Genomic DNA, 18,842 nt, shown 5'->3' with positions numbered 1-18,842 from the left:
CACTGTCACCGCCCCTGGTGTAAATGCAGCAGAGAACCACCAGGATCCGTCCACATCCCGGTGGACAGGATGCAGGGCGGGCTCCCTCGCTGGAGGGAGGCTCTTGGGGGAGGGCACTGCTTCGTGTGCTTGGCGCACTCAGGTGGGAAGAACTCAGCCACAGGCAGGGCCTGGTTGGCACGAGGGGCCAGCTCAGTGCAGAGGGAGGCTGGACTATTCTGGATGTGGGTGGTAAGGGCAGTCCAAGGAGCGGGGCAGGAGTGGGGCTAGAAGAGGAGGGGCTGGGAGAAGTGGCCAGCCAGAAATGCCAGAGGTGGGGCTGGCAGTACTGGGGGTGTAGTGGAGACCCAGGGGTCTTCTGTGTTTGGGCTGGTGATGGGCAGGGAGGGGCCTGGGGTGGGTGGGGGCTGGACAGGCAGGGGAGCAGGCAGGCCCCAGGGCTGGAATCTGAGGCAGAGGCCGGGAGGCAAACCATCCCAGCCCCCAAAGCAGGGGGCAATGGGGAGGCCGAAAACCAAGTCCGGCCCCTAAACGTGTTCCGCACAGCTCGCGGTGTGGGGGAGAAAAACAGAAAACCAAAACTGCCCACAGCCAGGGTTTCACAATGGAGACACTGGCACAGAAGCCCTGATTTCTGGCTTCCCGGGAAATGTCAGATGACCCGGCCTCCTGGGCCTGTGGCCCCACGTGACCGCCGTGACTGGGATGCTGCCCCCACAGGCAGGCACAGGGTCTCCCGGTGCCCACCGGGCCCTCCACTGACTTATGGAGGCTTCTGCGCCAGGTAAGAGGTTGGGGACTGAGCAACCGTATGGCGGGGTGGGGCTGGGTTGGGCCCGTGTGTGCCTGGGACTCAGGGAAGGGAATGCCCTCCATTCAAGGGAATGGGAGACAGGGGTACCCATTCATGCACCCCCGAGGCTCCCAGAGTAACCTTGCTGCAAGAGCTGTGCCAGGCCTGATGGCATCAACCACATCCTCTCCTCCTTAAGGAGTCAAACTTCATCCCAGCCCCTCCCCAACCAGTGGGAGGTCAGTACCTGGTACAGGACCCTGGTCAATAAGGGGGACCCACAGGGCTTTTCTTTCTGTTGCGGGAGGGAGCCCTGGGCAGAACGGGGGTCCACTGGACCTGCCATCAAGTCAGGTGACCTCTCGGGTCTTGGTCTGCCCATCGGTAAGATGGATGGGGTTGAGGGACATGGGAATGAGACCCCATAAAACCCTTCTGCAAGGAGATCAAACCAGTGAGTCCTAAAGGAAATCAATCCTAACTATTCATTAGGACTGATACTGAAGCTACAATACCTTGGCCACCTGATGTGAAGAGCTGACTCATTGAAAAAGAACCTAAGGCTAGGAGGGATTGGGGGCAGGAGGAGAAGGGGACAACAGAGGATGAGATGGTTGGATGGCATCACCGACTCAATGGACATGAGTCTGAGCTACCTCCACGAGACGGTGAAGGACAGGGAAGCCTGGCGTGCTGCAGTCCACGGAGCGGCAAAGAGTCAGACACGACTGAGCGACTGAACAACAACAAAGCCCTCAGGGCCCACGTGCTCCCCGTAGCTGTGGCAGGAGCTGGTGATCCAGGTGTCTTTGATCCTTGAGGTATGACTGTGCTGAGGGGCTGGTCCGGAGGTTTTGTCTTCATGGTCAAGGTGCGAGGACTGGCAATGACCTTTAGGATGGGCTCAAAGCACTGGGTCTTGGCATCAGAAAGGCCTCCAGGGCTGGGAACTCCAGCCAGGATCTTTAGGGGTGAGGCCTGGGGTTGCTCGGAAGTATCTCAGGGACTCTGCAAACCCCTGGGCATGGCTCAGTCATGTGCCCACCACACAGATGGACAGCCTGACTCCTGGGAGCAGGATGGCAGGAAGTCTGTGCGGCCCTGGAACCCAGGCCTCCAGCCTTCTAGGCCACCAGGGGTAGGATAGGAGCAGGCAAGAGGCAGCCGCCAGCTCTGTGGACCTCTTGCTGGCGCTGACCTCAGCCAGCTGCACCCTGCCCGCTCGGAGGGGCACTTCCACCCCCTGGTGGCAAAGGCTGGTGCTCCCCACAGCAGGCTGGGACTGTCCCTCCAGTTTGCTGGGGAATCCCACCAGCCAGCACTCTGCACCCTGGGGGCCTGGACAGCTGGGAGGGGCCTCACCCAGGCATAGAGAACCCTGAGGGGAATGCCTGGCGCGTGTCTCCTTTCTCTGAGATGGGCAAGACCCCCATGCTGAGGGGAGGTGGGACGAGACCATTCACACGGTCGTGCGGTGCACGCCAAAGGGTGGCTTACTGCTGGCTGTGACAGTTGCAGAAAGAGACTGGAGTCAGGGCTGAGCCCCCATCACCCACGGTGACGCCAGCATCACTTGGCGATTAGACTGGTCATCTCCGAAGGCTTTGCAATGTGATGGTTCTCAGCGACTGTCCCAAGGCTGGACAACCAGTCCTCAGGCTGGATGGGCACCAGGCCATCAGAAGCAGCATGTACTATATAGTTCATGAGTGGGGGGACTTTCAGAGGTGCCCCTGTGCCCAGCCTGGGGTGGGGGCACCACGACCAGAGGTGGGTGGGTCCTGCCCTCAAGGTTGTTGTTGGGTCACTAAGTCATGTCCCACTCTTTGCGACTCCATGGACTGCAGCATGCCAGACTCCCCTTCACTATCTCCTGGAGTTTACTCAAATTCGTGTTCATTGAATCGGTGATGCGATCCAACCATCTCAGCCTGTGCCGCCTGCTTCTCCTTTTGCCTTCAGTCTTCAGACTTGGGAGCTTTTCTCTCTGGCTTCACTGTTGTCGCTGTTCAGTTGCTCAATTGTGTCCGATTCTTTGCGACCCCACGGACTGCAGCACTCCAGGCTTTCCTGTAATTCAGCATCTCCCAGAATTTCCTCAAACTCATGTCCACTGAGTCGGTGATGCCATCCAACCATCTCATCCTCTGTCGCCCTCTTCTCCTCCCGCCTTCAATCTTTCCCAGCATCAGAGTCTTTTCCAATGAGTCGGCTCTTCACATCAGGTGGCCGAAGTATTGGAGCTTCAGCTTCAGTCCTTCCGATGAATATTCAGGGGTGATTTCCTTTAGGATGGAGTGATTTGATCTCCTTGCAGTCCAAGATGCTCCAGGGAAAAGTGTCCCTTCTGGTGGTTTCAGAGTCAGTACCGACTATTATTACCCCGTTTCAGAGATGGAGACAGAGAAGGTGAGTGGGGGTGAGCTGCCTGCTTAAGCTGTCAGCTAAGAAGCGTGGGGGCAGGGATGCTGTGCTGCTAGGGGGACAAAGCCCACCTCCCCAGTGCTTTAAAAGCGCTGGAGACATTTATTGAGCACCTACTGCATGCCTGGCACTAGGCGCTGGGAACACAGCAGGGGACAAAAGAGCCAGGGTCTCTGCCGTCGGGGGAGCTCACCATCCCCTCCGAGCTCTGCCATCTGCCATCTCCTGACATGTTCACGGTCCCCTCGAGCCTTCTCTCTGCCAGCAGAGCTCCCGCCCCACCCCGCTGCCACCAGGACCCACCTGGAGCCCCCTTCCCCAAACTAGTGGCCTCTTCCCTCTGCTCTCAGAACCCTCCCCTCCTCCTTCTGGATCTGGATCCCAGGCTTGGGGTGGGGTGGGGGCGGGCGTTCTGACCAGGAGATGTCCCTGTTCTTAGATCCCCAAACGGCACCCACTAGAGGCTCTGTCAAGCCTCAGGTTCCCATCTTCAACAACTGGTTCTCCAGGTCTCTCCCGGGACAGTGTTGTGCAGCTCTTGTTGTTATTCAGTCACTCAGTCATGTCAAACTCTTTGCGACCCCAAGGACTGCAGTGCGCCAGGCTTCCCTGGCCTTCAGTATCTCTGGGAGTTTGCTCAAACTCTTGTCTGTTGAGTCGGCGATGCCATCCAACCATCTCATCCTCTGCCGCCCCCTTCTCCTTTTGCCCTCCATCTTTCCCAGCATGAGGGCCTTTTCCAATGAGTGGGCTCTTCGCATCAGGTGGCCAAAGTATCGGAGTTTTGGGTTTTTTGTGGAACCCTGATTCTGGTCTATAGATAGGTCCCTGTGGTACAGTTAGGAGAGCAAAGCAGGAGAGATTCCAGGCTTCCCAGTCCTCCAAACTGGGTCTGCTCCCCACTCAGCCGCCTCCCCTGCAAGCCCCTATGCCCCCAAGTCTCGGGCTTCCCAGTAGAATGTCCCTCCCAGGGTGAGCGGGAGGATTGAATGAGCCTCCATAACTATAAGGAAGTCAATTTCAGTCTGTGACAATTGGTGAAGGCAGCCCTGAGACACCAGGGCATCGCCTTCTCCAGACAGAGCCTGCACCCTGGCCCACCCAGACCCCGGCTTTGACCTCTGCATCCGGGAAACCTCACAGCCAAATGTGGCAAGGTCGGGCCCCAACACCCAGCAAAGTGGAGACGCGTTCGTCCCCTACTCCCGGCTTGTCTAACAGGAGCACACAGACTCTAGGAGACAGGAGGTGACAGGTAACTTCTGGCCAAGGCATCGTGGCTTCTGAACGCCAACAAAGCAGGGGGCCGCTCTGCCTTTCTCAACCTGGATAAATGCAGCTCCGAGCCACATCCCCACTGTGTAGCCAGGTGGACCGGGGCCATGCCGGGCAGAGCTGGGTGGATTGGGCTTGATGTCCAGTTTTCTCTCCTCCCCAGGCACTTTCCTGGCCAGCAGCCTTTTCTTAGAAGAATCCTTGGAAAGAGCAAGGACTGCGCAGGCAACCAGAGCTCAGACTAATGATGGGAAGCCCAGGAGAGGAGCCTGGGATCGTGGACCAGGGTTGGGGGGGGGTGGGGGCTCCAAAAGGGTCTCTTCACTTACTTCTTCCAGGAATGAATAGTTCCAGGGGTGGTGAAGGTCAGTGGCGGGGGGAGAGCCTGCGTCCTTGACTTTGTAAATAAAGCCCACAGAGCCCAATGAGGAGGCAGTGGCGGTGGGTCAGCTGGACTCTGCCGACTCTAAGGCCTTGCTCCCAGGGGAGGAGGAATCCGCCCCACCCACCATCCTCCTGCTTCTGCAGGGACGTGGCTCTGTCCACCAGGTGATACATTTAACGCAGGAGAAGCTGCTGCTGAGATTCGCTGGGAGGTGTGAAGGGGAGCCCCCCACCCTTCCAGCAACAGGGAGCCCTTACTGAGGGCTGGCCCTGGCTGGGCTGGCCCACGGTCCCCAGCTGGGGACCTGATTCTCTGCCAGCAGAGTGGTCTGATTCCCCCACCACAGTGGACATGGAGGCCCCAGGTCCTGATGTCACCTGGCCAGTCATAGGCCAGGATGGATGCTGGAGTCCCCATTCCAGTCCTGGCTTCCTTCATAATGGGCTGTGGACTGAACACTGGCCTGTTCCTGGGAGAGGCTGGGACCCTCCTCACACAAAGCCTGGGCAGGTAGCGCCCCTCCCCCACTGACCCCCGGCCCCTACTGTCCAGCTCCCCCCCTGCTGATCAGCAAGCACAGGTCCGGCCCCTGCTCCTGGAACCTGCCCACCTCTGGGCCCTGAAGGCCTGAGGACTCCAGACTTCACCACCTCCCCTTGCCCTGACCTGGCCTCCTGGCCTCTCAGTCTACAGGACTCCACCCCACCGCTGGCCGATCGAGCCACTATGCCACCCAGACATAACCTACCCATCGGCTCCGAGGCTTCCGCGGAGGCCCCAGCCTGCGGGATGAGCTCCAAATTTCCAGCGAGGTGGCCAAGACTCCTAAAGACCACGGCCGCTGCTCCTCGGTCTCCACTGCAACTCCTACGAAGCCCCTCCAGGCCCCCTCCTGGAGCCCCCCCCACCACCCCCGCTAGGAGACAAAGCAACCACTGTTCCCAGTCTTTCTGCCCGCTTCCCACCTCCGGGCCTCTACCCAGCCTCTGCCCTAGGCCTGGGTGCCCCTGTCCCTTCCCTCCAACTCATCTCTTGTACAGTGATTATATTAATAGTAAAAGGCAGGAGAGGGCCGTGATTTGGGGTGTGGACTCTGGAGCCAGCCGGCCTGGGCTGGATGGTGGCTTTACCGGTTAACAGCTGACTGTCTTGAGCTGATCACCTCTCCTCTCTTTAACTGTGCCTTGGTTTCCTCATCTGTAAGACGAGTCAGAAGAACACCTTCCCCCACAGGGATCCCAAGACTGTAAATGCATTCAATGATGTCAGAGGCTCAGGGTGGGCCTGGCGCACAGTAGGTGGTCATCAACATTAGCAGTCATCACCAGCTGGCCTCTTGCTCTCCATGCCCATTCCTCCAGTGTCCCCTGGATCCCAGGCCCCCAGGATCTTTCTCCCCTCAACCCAGCTCAGCCAACAATCCCCAGGCTGCCCCCTGCCTCTCCTTGTGAGGATCTCGGGACTGGGCCTGCCGCCTCCATCAGACGCCCCCCGAGGCTGAGGCTCCTCCAGGCAGAGGAGCAAATGCCCAGCGGACACCGACGAAGACTTCCCTCTCGACCTAGCTTTAATCAGTCTCCTTGGAGCTCTCTGCTGGACGAGGGCTGACCTTGGGCTCCACTCGCTGTCCTTGCAGAATCCACTTTGAGCAAGAATTCTGAGTCAGTTTAGTGAAAACCCCCCACCCCTGCTATCTGTGCTCCCCGTGTCTCACCACTTGGCTGGCCTTCAGCTAGAATTCAGTGGAGTGGGTCAACAACAGTCCCCCTTCCCCCGATGTCTCCTCTTCCAGCTTTCCCACCCACTGACCCTCACCCTGCTCCTTGGCTACAAACCCCCACTTGTCCTTGTTCACGATACACTGCGCTCAGTCGCTCAGTCATACCCAAGTCTTTGCGACCCCATGGACGGCAGCCCACTAGGCTCCTCTGTCCATGGGATTTCCCAGGCAAGAACACTGGAGTGGGTTGCCATTTCCTCCTCCAGGGGATCTTCCCGACCCAGGGATCGAGCCCATGACTCCTGCTTGGCAGGTAGATTCTTGACCACTGAGCTACCTGCGAAGACTTGCTGGAGCGGGAGTCAGGTCCAGTCACTTCCCTCACCGCTGCAAGACTCGATCTGAGATTCAGAAATGCAAAGAACTTTGAAAACTCAGATGTTTGTCAGGGCTCATTTAGCCACAAAACCTGATCTGACCAGAAGTAAGGCTATTTAGAGTCTCTGTCTACCTGACGCGGTGGAGATCTTGTGCAAAAACATTCCCCAGGATGCTGCCCTGATGCCTTCCACAGGGCAGTGACAGCCTGCGTCATCATTCAAAAATAACTGGAATTCCGCCGTTACATCTGGCCCTGAGCGTGTTGGCCAGATAAGGGCTGGGGGATTTGCACAGACGCAAGATGAGTCAGAGCTGGCAGGTATGTGGCTGAGCCAGATTCCATCAGACTCCAAAGATGGCCTGCAACTTAGTAGGAGAACTAGACACAGGTATATATAGGCTCTGAAAGTGCCTGGGAAGAAGTGGTGATATATGGAGAATATGGTCACTATTTTGCATTCACCACTTAAAAGTCAATTTAGGGAACTGCACAACCTGAAAACTCCTCCCTACGTATCCCCCAGAAATGCTGCATAAAAAATTATACACGTCTAAATGCAGAACCGAGCTTGTAAAAAAGTGAGGATAATCAACCACAGGCCAGAATGATAATAATATTAGTATTATCAATAAGAGATTCCTTATCAGTATCTTTATACCATATCTGATATTAATTTACACAATTAATCTAATAATTATTATATAATTAAAATAATAGTTAGATAGCATCACTGACTCAATGGACATGAGTTTGAGCAATCAGCGGAAGATACCGAAGGACAGGGAAGCCTGGCGTGCTTCAGTCCGTGGGATCGCAAACAGTCAGACACGACTTAGCGACTGAACAACAGCAATATTAATTTTACTGAAGGCCAGCATAATGCTTGCAATATACAATAATTCGATATGGAGTGATCTCAAGTATCTTAACAGAAACCTCATTTAACATGGAGCCAGGAGGCCAGAAGGGGGAGCCCTCACATCCTAGCACTCCCGGTCAGTCGCAGACCCAACAGTAAGAGACAGACCTTCGCATCTCCAACAGGAAGGTTACTACTCTACTACCCAGCTGGAGGAAGGAAGAATTTCTCCTTGCCTGGCAACAGCCCAGCCAATGAGAGACTGGGAGAATTCAGCCAACGAAAAGCCACTACACTTGGAACTCCCCGTTTCCTCCAATGGACTCTTTTGTTTATAACAGCCCCTCCAAACTCCCCTTCTCTCTTATAAAAGAATGGTACCCTGGACTTGCCTGTGGTTTGCCATAGGTTGCACATCCTGAATTGCAATCCTTTGCTATTCCCGAATACACCTGTTTTTGCTTGCAAAACAACAGGTGTTCTACTGTTTTCTGTCAACACCCTCTAGCGCTTGCAGCAACTCCAGCTCTCTGCTGTCCCCATTTCACCACTGAAGAAACAGTAGATCTCATGCTGGTGGAGCTGGGATTCAAGCCCAGGCAGTCCAGCTCCAGAGTCTGCATTCTTCACTACTATACTCTGAGAGTTGTGCTCTAATTAGCAAAACAGTTAAATCACAGGAAAAGACTGTCAACTAAGAACCCAGATGTTAAATGAAGGTGTGGCAGCCTTGTGGGGGTAGGGAGAGGGGGGCTTCCCTGGTGGCTCAGATGGTAAAGAATCGGCCTGCAATGCAGGAGACCCGGCTTGGATACCTGGGTCGGGAAGATCCCCTGGAGAAGGGCATGGCAAACCACTAGTGTTCTTGCCTGGAGAATCCACACGGACAGAGGAGTCTCTGGAGGCGGGCTCCAGTCCACGGGGTCGCAGAGTCAGACATGACTGAGTGATTAACACTTTCACACGCTGAGACAGAGAGGTGAAAACCAGCAGCTGGGAGATGCAACACCAGCAAGGAGGACGACGGAAGGCGCAACTGAGTCCTTCACAGAAAGCCAGAGGTCTCGGGGGCGGCACCCCTAATAAACAGGCAGCTGGGAGAAAGATCTGCCTGGTGACGGAGAGGACAAGAAAACTTGTCTCTGACCACCTGAACTTGAGGCAGGGAAAATGCCTGCACATCTCCTGAAAATCTGTAGTCAAGGGTCTGCCTTCAGACTGGGGTGGGTTAGGCGGGTAGCGAGAGCCTAAATTGATCAGCATAGAAGTGGCCCCAGGCTGTGCTAGCCCCAGGCTTCTAGCAGAATGACCACAAAGCTGCTCTGGAGGGGCAGGTGCACAAGCCAGGCCTCCAGGGTTTCCACGGATAAAGCCTGGATGGAAGTAACCTCATGACCCAAATCATACAACACACAGGGAAACAGGCCACCACGAGGCAAGGAAAGCCAACACACAAATGTCGGGGTGAAATTCCTAGAGCTTCAGCCAAGAAACTATTGGAAAGACTGTAACACGAATTCAACATAATCAAAGACAAAAGAAAGCAGGAATAAGACACAATGTCATAAAATTCGGGGCTGTTGCTGAAGCTCCAAAACTTTGCCACCTGATGCAAAGACCTGACTCACTGGAAAAGACCCTGATGCTGGGCAAGACTGAAGGCCAAAGGAGAAGGGGGCGGCAGAGGATGAGATGGTTAGGCGGCATCATCAACTCAATGGACGTGAATTTGAGCAAACTCCAGGAGATAGTGGAGGACAAAGAAGCAGGCAAAGAGTCAGACACAACTCAGCTACTGAACAACAACAGCAGCAGCAACCCACTTAGTGGGCGCCTCCCCAGGTGTAAAATGGAACGGAGACACCTACACCACCTCAGCGCTGACTTCCCTGTCCTGCCCTGCGTTCTGCAGTCACTGTAAGAGTGCCCACCAACTCAAGGGCCTGGCGTGTCTAGGAGGGTATTAGATACCAAGGCCCACTTCTGTCTGGGTCACGCTGAAAACATCTGAGTCTGTATGGAAGAGACAACTTCACGGTAAATTTGAGCTTTCTGCTGCTCCATGCCTAACAGAAGCCCAGTTGCGAGAAATAATATTCATGAGCTTGGTCCAGAAGATCTGTGAAGCCCTGAAACTGCATCCCTCCTGAATGTGAGTGTGCCTTTTACTGGAAGGGTGTGGGGAGAGAGAGGTGGTGTTCACAGGCTTCTCTGAAAGGGCTGAGATCCCCTCTTAAGGCAAAGCCAAGGAGTGAGCATGGCCCATCATATGGAGCATCTCTGTTACCCAAAGATTTGGAATGGAGGCAGGAAAACAATTGGTTTTTGTTTTTTTTTGGCCAGGCTGTGTGGCATGTGGGAACTTAGTTCCCTGACCAGGGATTGAACCCGCACCCCCTGCGGTGGAAGTGCAAGAGTCTTAACCACTGGGCCACCAGGGACATCCTGAAAAAAGGAGAGGGAAGCCTGGTGTGCTGCAGTCCATGGAGCGGCAAAGACTCAGACATGACTTGGCAACTGACCAACACTACCACGTGGCTCAGTGACAGACTTGAGGTGAAATCCTCATGGATTTTGAAGATAACACATGAAACTTCCGTCATCTCAAGGTTATGGACCTCACAGAGTCCTTGCAGACCAGCTGGGGGGGTCCCTCTCCGTCTCCCCTGCAGTTAGGAGAGCCTGAGCGTCCAGCTCCAGACACTCAGTCCTTGGATACAGCCGGACAACAGGAGCACTGAGATGCTGCTCACAGCATCAAACAGGGAGCCCTTTACAAGGGTTTCTAGGAGGATTGTCGCTTCAGTTTCATTGCCAGGAAAGGCTCTGTTTTCATCTTAAGGGCATTATAAAACTAGTGAGTGATCCTTTTTCCCTCTGTGCTTTGGTTGCCAGGAAGCTCACAGTAAAAAGCTCACAGTCCCGGCTCATATAGAGACTTGCTTGGTGGCCCAGTGGTTAGGACTCAGTGCTTCCACTGAAGGAGACCCAGATTCAATCCCTGGTCAGGAAACTAAGATCCTGCAGGCCACTGGGCGTGGCCAAAAAAAAAAAAATCAGTCCACACCTCTCATGTGATCTCTTGGTATGTTTTTTGTTTTTTAATCCAGGAACATCTTGATAATGATGATAGCCATAACACAACCACAGGTATTATGAGCACTTTCTAACAGCCAGGCACAGCCCTGAGGGATGCAAATGTACAGTCCTGCTGGCCCAATACCCTCTCATGCAGGCTCTGCTGCTCCTGCTTCACGGACAGGGCTGATGAAGCTGCAGGGGTGCTGGTGGTCCCTGTGATACAGGAGGGGTGAGATCAGGACAGTGGGGCATCAGACAGGGCATCTTCCCTGTGACCCGCACAGCAGGGTGGCAGCCGCCATCAGACTCCGCTTCCTGGGGAGGGACTGGGGGTTGGGGTGGATGGGGTGGAGGGGAGCAAGGGGCTTGGAGAATTCCACTCCCAGAGGTGTCTGGAGGGAAGGGACACTTGTCCCAGGGCCCTGGGGTCCCTGAGTCTTCCGCCCTCCTTTACACTCCCCTCCCGCATCTGCAGTTCCTATACGTTCCCGGTTGATGAACTTGGTTTAAGTTTGGCAACCAACACAAGCAGCTCAGAAAGGCCATTTAACAAAACCCACCTGGCCCTCCTTGCCTGCAAGAAAAGCCGGTCAATACTGTAAACACGCGAGGAAGTAAGAGAAGGGGCTTTCCGACAAAGGATGCTGGGTGGCCTGGCTCCAACGCTGCCTCCCAGGCCTTCTGCACGCACCCTGTCTCCCAGGAAGTCAGGCCCAAAGGTCCCCGGAGTTTATGTAGCCCATCTGTCCATTTTATAGACAGAAAGACCGAGGCCTCGAGAAGGGGGTGGGGCATGCAGGGTCACTCACAGAGCAGGGACATCCTGACGCGTGATGAAAAGGCTTGAATACTGAGGTCCTACTGGGTCCTACCCCCTCCCTCCTGGGGCAGCCCACCCAGGTCAGAATTCCCACCCTCATTTTTCCAAGGAGGAAATTGTGGCCCCAGGGGAACAGACCTGCCCAGCTGCATGGCAGGCAAGCCGAAGTGCTGAGACTGAGCCCAGCTCTGACCTGGAGGCCACACGCCTCACACTGCCACTCTGGAGGGACCCCCACACCTCTGTCAAGTCATTAGTAATCGTGAGCACCAACGCAGGCCAGAGCCTGTCCCCAGAGGCTGCCACGTTCCCCCTTCCCTGGAGAGTCACAGGAGGCCAGTAACAGAGGAGGCAACGGGTGGAAGGTTCTGGGACCCCTGAGGACCCTGACGGCCTTGGGGAGCTCTGACGAACTACCAGAGGCAGTGACATTTTAAACAGGCCTGGAGGCATGACCTCACGCAGCATGGCCAGCCTGGGGTGCAGACTGGGTGGCAGGAATTGGGCTGACCACGGCGTCCATGAGAACGCCAGCTGAGCCATTGGCAGGGGAAGGGCCCTGTGCTCAGAGGGGCTCTGGGCTCTGGAGGGGACAGCGCACGGCCCCATGGACAGGGCAAAGGCAGGAGGCGGCCTTCTGGGTGGGGGTGTTGTGTGTGGGCTATGGCTGGTGCTCAGATGGGCAAGGTCTCTCTCCAGGCCGAGGCGGAGGGGCATCACAGGGGCAGGAATGCAACATACAGAACAGAGGATGGAGATGCAGCCCAGAGAGGCGGGAGCCAGAGCTCCAGGGGGTGGGAGGACCGTGGGCACCACAGTGTCGCCTTGGGGTGCGAGAGGGGGTTGGGAGGGGAAGGTTTCAGGAAGGACCCCGGGGTGAGTCTTGAGTTGCCCAGGTATTCTATAGAGTGACTACCCTTCTCATGCCCAAAATCTGGACCATCCAGTAAGGGCCTGAGCTCGGGATTCCCGCTCCGAGTTCCTACTCTGCTTTCCCCGGGCGGGGGGCACTTAGAGTTGAGCCTGAGAAAAGTCAGTGTCCCCTCCACCCTGAGCCACAGGGGTGCCCTCCACCATCCTCTGTCCTGCTTGCCTGTGACCAGGGACGGGGGCTGGCCCCCGACGCCCCCCATTTCTGGGATCTGTAAGTAATCAATCTTGTGACTTGGCTGTCTCAGTGTGAGCGTATCGAAACCGCGGCGTCAGGGGTCCCAGGCCTCGGCTGGATAACTTGCCAGCCACACTAGGGTCAGGGAAGGGCCTCCCCATGAGTCCGCAGGTCGCCCAAGTGACCAGCCTAGGCAGGGGGCACAGCCCGAGGGGGCCGGGCCGGAGCGGGCACAGGGACTCGGTGCCCTGGCGTCTACGCCTCCCGGCAGCCTCCTGTGGGGCGCTGGGTGTGGGAGGGCGGCCCTGCCCGGCCCCTGGCCTGACCCCCGAGCGGCTCCTCACTCAGGTCTTGGCAGTTTCTGGTTTTGAGTCACAGAGGCCCGGGCTCTTTCTCTGTGGTTCCTTGTGTGGGTGGCAGAGGGGGTGGGGACCGAGGTGAGAAGTCCGCCTGGGAGGGAGACTGCTGCCTCCACTGCATGCCGCCTGGCGCCTCCTGCACTGGCTGGGCCCTCGGGATTTCCCCAGACTCGGGGGCAGGGGACAGGAGGGAGCTCTCCTGGGCTCCGCCGCAGGGATGAGACAACAGGGAAGCAGCCAGTCACAAGCTCCCAGCCCCTCCCAGGGAGGCTGTCAGCTCAGGGGTTGTCTGAAGGCAGGGGAAGGGAGCCAGGAGACTCCCTGCAGCCTCCCGAACAAATGAAAGCAGACGTCAACGTCCTGGAGGAAGGTGCAGTCCTCAAAGGCCAGGTCCAGTTCATGTCCACATGCTTGCCCTTCACTGTCTGGGATAACTTTCCCAAAGCCTGGTCTGGTTGGCCAACTCCTATGCATCCTGCAAAACCCTGCTCAGAGTGACCTCCCCCACCAACGTCTTCTCCACAAGCCCCGCCCCACCACACACAAGTGTGTTTGAAAGGCAGTACTGTCCAGGCCACCTGCTGCAGTGGCACATTCCCCAGAGGCTCGGAGAGCGAGATCCCTCACTAATTAAGGACAGACCCCTGCCTCCTTCCTTAGCTGGTTCCTGCAGTTCCAGTCTGGCTAGCAGTTCAGTACTCTCCACATAGCAGGCCTGTCTGCACAACACTCCCGGGTTAAGGCGGGGTTGGCAGCTCTCTTCACTGAGGACACGGAGGCTGCGAGGGCCACACAACTTGTCAAAGGCCGTCTGCACGTTCCTCCTTTCCGCCCAATAAGCACTTCTTGAGAATCTAATACACACATACCAGCCCCCGAGCCAAGCGCGCGATCTGAACTTGACCTTTGGCGGCCTCAGTGTCTACCTGGCCTCGTAACTGCTCCGGGAGGAAGCTAGGCTGTGGGGGAGGGAGGGAAGTTGTCCTCCCTCTTCAGCGGGGACCGAGGCCCACACTGGGCACGCGGCCAGGCCCCTGGAGGGGGCGGGCAGCCTGCACTGGCTCCTCTGCCTGCCTTGTTCACCCCACTGAAACCCCCAGGGAGCAGGGGACCCTCACCCTTTCCTGGTGGAAGCAACGGAGGAAAAAGGTGGGCCCTGGCTGGGGCCTGGGCGGGCCTCTCTCTCTCCCCTTCTCCCCTCTTGCCCACCTATGGGTGCCTACAGCACCTGCCAGAGCTTCCTGTGTCAGCAAACACGCAGGGAGGAAACTCATCTGAGCTCAGTGACACCCCCCACGCCGACAGACCAAGGTGATGGCTGGTGACCTTGACCATCAGTACGGAGGCCTTTCCTCCGTATTGGCTGGTTCTTCTCCGTACCTTTAGGCAGCGCAGAGAGCATCTTACCTGCACTGGCCCTGCCCCCACTGTGGCTCAGTGGGCCCCGTGTTCCCTCCTGCCTCAGCTGGCTGGACGCAGAGCATTCACAGGCGGCTCCCTCTCTGACCCGCCTGCCTTGTTTCTGCCCCCGGGGCACACTGCCCACACTCCCTCGGGTCCACATCTGGGGTGGTCCGAGCTGACGTCCTTTTGGCTGCTTGAAGCTCGTTCCCGTCAGTCTTGGGACATCAAACTCATGTCCCATTTCTGTGGGTTCTCCTGAGAGCTCTGTCCCCAAGGTGCCTCCCGTGCTTGCGTCTGTCCCCCTAACTTGCCACCCTGGGCGATGCTCCAACCACAGACAACAGAAATTGTGGACCCAGTGAATGTCAAGGGCTGGACTTAACAATTAGCTCTACGAAGGGCGCTCACTTGGTCCAAGAGGTCACGTTCTAATCCCCACCCTACAAATGACAAACTGGAAGCCCAGTGACGAGCAAGGGCTGCAGGACAGAGGCCAGCCGTTCAAGCCGGGCTCTGGGGACAAACAGACCTAGATCTGAAGCTTGGTCACTTACTGCATTTGGCCTCAGTTTCCCCATTCTGTAAAGTGGGGCCACAGCCGGGCCAGCCCCCTAGGGTCCCTGTAGAGGTAAGGGTCACAGGGGCTCCTTAGTGCACCGTGCCTCCCCTCGTGGGGCAGGGGGGTGGCTGGCGGGTGGACCCCCAGGGGGGGCAGCCAACTGTGACTCTAACAGGGGCACACGCCCTCCCCTGTCCCCATCACTCAGGGTCTGGTCCAGCCCCTCGCCGCGTCTCTCACCATCCTCACCTCACCCTTGTCCAGGTCTCCAGCCAAACAGCCCTCCCAGCCCCAGTGCACCTGCCTCCCTAGCAACTCCCCTGCACCACCACCCCCCGGCAAGGTTCCAACTTCACAAGGCTCTTTAAGCTCCTGCTGGAAAATGGCCTCCTCCTCCAGGAAGCCTTTCTGACTGCCCTGCGTCCACTCCAGGCATGGCCAGGTGCTTCCTCTAGGCTTCCCTTTGTGACAGCTCCATCACACCCTGGGTCTGAGTCCTGGCAGCCTCCCCCATCAGACTGCGTCAGGTCAGTCTGATGACGAAGGACTAATTCTCCATCAGACTGAGTGTTCCAGCAGCAGGGGCTCTGTCGCCCTGCAAGGTTCATCACAAAGCTTTCAACATACATGTAAAGTCACTGAAAGAACTTGAGAAAACTACAAAATACACGAAATAGTTGGAAGAGGAAACGAACCACCAGAGAAAGTTACTGCCCTCATCTCGGTGCATTTCCTTCCAGCCTTTTTTTTTGCTGGGCTGTAAGCGTTGGATACCACCGTGAGCACCCTATAAACGCAAGCCTGCCTGCTTCTCTTCCATGAATAAAAGCTGGGCTTGCAGAATGGACCTGAGGCCTGACGGAGGGACTGAGTCTCTTGGGGTCATGCAGCTCCAACAGGAGGGGCCCAGCCCTCTTGACCCCCAGGACTCTGCACACCCTGCCCCACAAGTCTCAGTCCCGAAGTCCTTATTACCTGCTGTCCATCATCTGTGAAGACCAGGAAAACGGGGGTCCCGACAGAAACACAGCGAGTTCACACGTGGAGCACATCTTACAGATCTGCTACTGCCTCTTACGACACATTCCTAAAACCCCAATCCAGCTGTGATGTCTGTCACTCACTCGCTTGTTCTTCAGACACTCCTCGGGTATGCCAGCCGTAAGTTGAGCCCTGGGACCCAGAGATGAATCAAGCAGAATTCTGCCCTTGGAGCCCCAGGCTGGCAGGAAGGAGCCTGGGGAACAGGTCCAGTGCTGGATCAAAGACAGGAGCAAAGATTCCAGGGCACGGGGGCAGAGGAGGGGTGTCTACCCACTCTGCCTGGAGTGGAAGCAGGGCAGTCAGAAGGGCTTCCTGGAGGAGGAGGGCATCTTCCAGAAGGAGCTTAAAGAGCCAAGAAAAGCCCCCAGTGAAGAACGGAGGAAAAGAATTCCAGACAGAAGAAAGACAGGAGACAGTCTAGAGGGGAAGGTGGACAGCAAATAAGAATACGAGATGACCTCTGGGCAGTGACCCTGGAGGAGCGACCCAGGGGATGGCCCCAGCCACCCACGGGGCTCCCTCCCACAGCTGCGGGCAGCGAGTGTGGCTCCAGGGGCCAGTATTCTTCAGAACCAGGCTTGGAAGAATCTTCTACCTTCAACCTTCGGATCTGCAAGGGCCCGGGGCGCTGGCTATGGGCTATTTCCTGGGAGAACCAGCCGCAAGGCCTGCTGGGATCTCTCTGGAAACCAGACCCATCCCAAAGGCCAATGGATGCTGTCAGGCCAACGTGAAGATGTGATGGACCACAAGGACACAGGTGCGATCCTCGCTTGAGAAAGCAGGGTGCCCCCCACCCCCTTCACAAATGGGAGACGTAGGCTCAGAGAGGCGGAGAACCCGCCAGAGGTCACACAGCACGCAAGCAAGCAGTACGTGGGCCCAGGCCCAGAATCCAACTCTCTCTGGCTCCAAGGGGGGCCCCCACCACAGCCCCAGTGTCCCCCACTGGTCCCCAGGCCTGGCCACCACACCCAGAATGCATTTTATGAACGAGCGAACAAAAGAATCCGAAAGCCCCGTCCTTCTGCCCACAGCAAGCAGGAGCCATCTGCTACTGGTTTTTGTTGGTGCTGTTATTCTGCAAATGAAAAGCACAAACCCGAAGTCACAGCGCGGTGTCACCTAGGGGTGGGCAGAGCACCCAGGCCCTGGCGTGGGGCTGGATCGGAGTCCGGCACCTCGGGGGAGAGATCGAACAGCCAAGGGCTGAATCTGTGCTCGGCCACCCTCTGCCTGAGACCCGCCCCGTTGCATCCCTGCTCTGTGCCTCGGGGTCTCCGTCACTAAACGGGGGTGCCAGGGACCTACCTCGCCAGGGGCGGTGAGGACTGAGGAGCTGGGGTCCCGTAGGGGTGGGTGCAGGGGGACCCCGTCCGGCTGGCCGCCTCTGCCCGTGACCCTGGCCGCCGAATGAGCTCTGAATCTCTCAGCCCTAACCTTCCTGGATGCCCGGGGCCCTGTGGGCAGCTGAATGGCTTACGTATTATGAGGCCTGCATGTGGCCAAAGGGCAGAGGGGCTGAGGAGGGCGCGGGCAGGCGACTCACAGGGCTCCCCCGTGACTCAGCGGAACTCCACGAGGCAGCAGGCCCGGGGTGAGCCGCCCCCAGGCGTACCCTGTGCGGGGAAGCCCGGCCGCCGGCATCTCTGATAAATATTTTATCACTGCTCACAGAGCAGGCCCCAGGAAGGTGCCTGCAGCCTCCGATCCCGCAGAGCACCCGTTCCTGCCCGGACAGAAGGACGTGGCTGGGTGAGGAGTGCAGGCGGGGTCAGGAGCCCAGACGGCTAGCTCATTATCCCCCGGTGTCATGTCAGGTCAGCTCAACTCAGCAGATGCACCCCCCACAGCCCGAGCCTTACTCACACTCTGCTGGGTGCTGGGCTCCGCCCTGCCCTAGAGAGCTCCGAGGGTCCTCTGCAGCACCCCAGAACACCAGCACTCTACCCCTCGGGCTGGGTCAGACGGCCCATGCTGCCGGCCACTGCCACTGCCGCCTCCTCCAGGAAGTATTCCTGGCTCTCTTCTTCCCACAGTGTGGCCTTGGGCAGGGCCATCACCCTCTCTGAGCCATTTCTAAAATGGGGCTGATGATCTCCACTCATGGGGGACCAGGTGAGACTATGTAAGTGAAACATCTCCCAGCTCTTCACCCACATGGAGGGAGACTCATTCTTTTTGAAGGGGCCTGAATGTCAGGAATGAAATCAATAGATACAAAGAAGTATGTCTAGGAGTGGGAGGCAGGAAAGTACGGAGCCCGGCTCCTGCTTGCAGGGCTCCACAATTTTAACTGGGGAGATAGGACCTAAATAATAATAATAATAATAACAGCAACAGGAATAACAGCTACCATATTTCAAGACCCTGCCACTGCCAGGTAACTGACATCACAGCCCTTCGTTTACTCCTCCCAGGGGCCCTGCGAGGTGAGGTTCTTACCCCTATTTCATAGCAGAGCAGGAACCTGAGACTCAGAGAGGGGCAGGACTCTGCCCAAGGTCACACAGCTTGGCAGGACTGACCTGCTGTCCTGCTGGACCTCTGGGGGTGTGACCTCAGGGTCAAAATCTGCTTTTCACATCACTGTCCACGTGGAGACGCCACCAAAAGGGGGATGGTGCAA

The 18,842-nt window shown here is 57.1% G+C and overlaps 1 protein-coding gene across 6 annotated transcripts in view; it reads right to left on the bottom strand.

The window, feature by feature from the left end:
• Positions 1–18,842, bottom strand: part of PRR5 (proline rich 5) — a 52,871-nt gene that overhangs the window by 28,963 nt on the left and 5,066 nt on the right. For 2 of the 6 annotated variants that reach the window (XM_086403226.1, XM_086403230.1), the window contains exon 1: positions 17,525–17,661. The exons of the other annotated variants lie outside the window; for them this stretch is intronic. The gene's annotated coding sequence lies outside the window, so the exon portion shown is untranslated. Of the gene's footprint in view, positions 1–17,524; positions 17,662–18,842 lie in introns of those variants that run through there. 6 annotated transcript variants of the gene reach the window in all.

This window comes from Bos grunniens, chromosome 5 (assembly GCF_055505025.1).
Source record: "Bos grunniens cultivar Pamir isolate PY7600 chromosome 5, Bosgru_T2T1.0, whole genome shotgun sequence".
Taxonomy (NCBI): domain Eukaryota; kingdom Metazoa; phylum Chordata; class Mammalia; order Artiodactyla; family Bovidae; genus Bos; species Bos grunniens.
The sequence above is the reverse complement of the archived record's forward strand: the minus strand, read 5'-3'. Positions and strand labels throughout refer to the sequence as shown.